At 44.1% G+C, this 2,200-nt stretch overlaps 1 long non-coding RNA gene across 2 annotated transcripts; it reads left to right on the forward strand.

Moving 5' to 3' along the window:
- The first annotated feature begins 695 nt into the window (after nucleotides 1-695).
- LOC122129439 lies at nucleotides 696-1,994 on the forward strand. Of its 2 annotated transcripts, XR_006151775.1 has the most exons (4): nucleotides 696-935; nucleotides 1,001-1,072; nucleotides 1,162-1,240; nucleotides 1,479-1,994. It is a non-coding gene; the product is annotated as an uncharacterized LOC122129439 (long non-coding RNA). The 2 variants fall into 2 exon arrangements; XR_006151774.1 differs by having other exon boundaries at nucleotides 696-1,072.
- The last annotated feature ends 206 nt before the right edge of the window (nucleotides 1,995-2,200 follow it).

Below are 2,200 nucleotides of genomic sequence, written 5' to 3' on the forward strand. Positions count from 1 at the left end.
TTTGGTAAATATGTCTTTATCTCATGTGATGCTGTGTAGCTAATGCACAAATGTCATCAGTGGTTTGTATGCTAGTTCTCTGCTAGTTCCCACTGATTCAGCCAGTTAACTAGTTGGCTACTTGTGTGTGCTACGGCCTCTGCTACAAACCTCAAAACATCATCAAATGGCCTTTTTTCATTCAGGAATTCTTTAGTTCTCCTCAAGCAAGACTTCCCAGACAAGGCATTAGCTTGCCCTGCACACTCCGCAAAAGGGGGACGGTGATCTGGGGTAATGAAAGACAGTAAGTACAGTGCTAGTGCCAGTTTCAGTGTAAGTTTCAGTGCCAGTTTCAGTGCCAGTGTGAAATGCCAGTACATGCCAGTGCTAGTGTGACATTTTTGAGAATTCTAGATTCTATTTATGGCTGCTGCAAAAATCACCACAAACCCTTACAAGATCCTGTTGGGACTGAGCAATGTGGACAGGTAGATTTACAGACTTGCAGAACTAGGCACTTGCGTATCTGTCAGGCACAATCTAGAAGCTCACATGAACTCCACTAAGGCACCAAGGGCATAGAGGATGAACTTAACTTAAATAACTACTTTGAAATTGGGTTAATCGCTGCAACTTTTAACACAACAACCCGCCCCGCTAAAATTAGGGCAACAAATACAATAGGACTCTGTGCTTATATGTAGCCTGGGCACCAGGTTAGGACTAGGCTCCATTAGTCTCCCTCCATCGTTTGTGCGCTCTCTTCCCAGTGCCAATCACGTCACTAATTGGGGGGTGGAGTGGGCATCTGGTAGGCCACCTAAATGCCGTAGAGGTAGGCGTGTAGATATATATATATAGACACCTGGGGTCCTTATGCCGGTATGTTATCACTCTGCTGCTGGCACTGGTGTGAGGAAGCAGTGATGTGGGTGCTGTCTCGAACTACAAAGGTATGTCAAAGCGGTTTTCCTTGATTCTGATTCACAAGCATGCTAAGAAATGTTTGTCTCAATAGTGTGTATGGGGAAGCAGACGCTGATTGAACCGCGATGTACCAGTGTTTTGCGTGATCATTTCCATGGACAAGGTACGATAATGTAACGGCAAGCATAACCGTTGTTGTACACTGTTTTTAACTGACAGATTGTAATAAGATGTGTATTTGTTTTCACCCAGCACCCGCTGGGTATTGTGGCTGTCGTTGGGTACCTGCTATAAACGTAGCGTTCCTTGCATCCGGTAACGTGAGCGGCAGGTACGTCTCTGAGTTATGCTCTGCCGTAGTGGTGTAGCTCATTTGCCCGGAGGAATGTGCATAGATGCTATTTCCCTGGTCGCTTTATAGCGATTTAATAGTAGGCCTGCCTTTTATATTGACCACTTTGTCATGTGGCATCTTTATCCTGTTTGTTGTGATGAATAAATCTAGATCATGAATTGTATTGCCAATGGAATGTGATCAACCGGTATTAATTGTCTGTTTATGTTTTTAGACTGTTTAACTGCAACCAGCATTTGGAGTGTTGCTGTTGCTGTTCTCTACACGTATGATTGTGGTGGTGATTATTGTTTAACTAGATTTTGGTTTGTTTTTCCTCTAGCCTGTTGATCGTAACGAGTATTGTAGTGAGAGTGCAGTTATTGTACATCACAGGCTAGAGTGGTTTCATCATTCCTTTGTTTTGTCCCCCCTCCCTCTCGTGTAGCCAGCCTCGGTGGTGGTGGAGCCAGGGTAGCATACAGGGCCCTTCTGAGAAGGCAATCTCCCTAGTTCCCCCTCTTGCACTTAATGTATAGCTTAGACGTGTGACAGGAAGTTGCTGTGAAGCATGAAGTCTTAAGTCCTAAATTAAGTTTATCAGAGTGACATTTAGTTGCAGTGTGTCTATAGACAGTGATCACGTGTGATTGGGACCCTAACCCTTCTAGTTGTGGTTCTCATTGTCTTCTCTGGCTCCTGTGCCGTTAGCTTGGCGATTCCCCACTGTATTCCCTTGTTATTTATTTTACTGTTGACCAACCAAACCAACACTTTAATACCATGTATTAATAAAAAAGACTATTTTTATACTTTTCCAAGAACCTGTGTCTGTACGGATTATTGAGACAGAGTTCCCCTTGCTCTGGCCTTAGCACAGACAAACTGAGATCAAGGGGTGGCGTAGTCAGCTGTACACTAGGGGGCGCTACATTTATGTGACCTCAGATCATATTG

This window comes from Clupea harengus, unplaced genomic scaffold (genome assembly GCF_900700415.2).
Source record: "Clupea harengus unplaced genomic scaffold, Ch_v2.0.2, whole genome shotgun sequence".
Taxonomy (NCBI): domain Eukaryota; kingdom Metazoa; phylum Chordata; class Actinopteri; order Clupeiformes; family Clupeidae; genus Clupea; species Clupea harengus.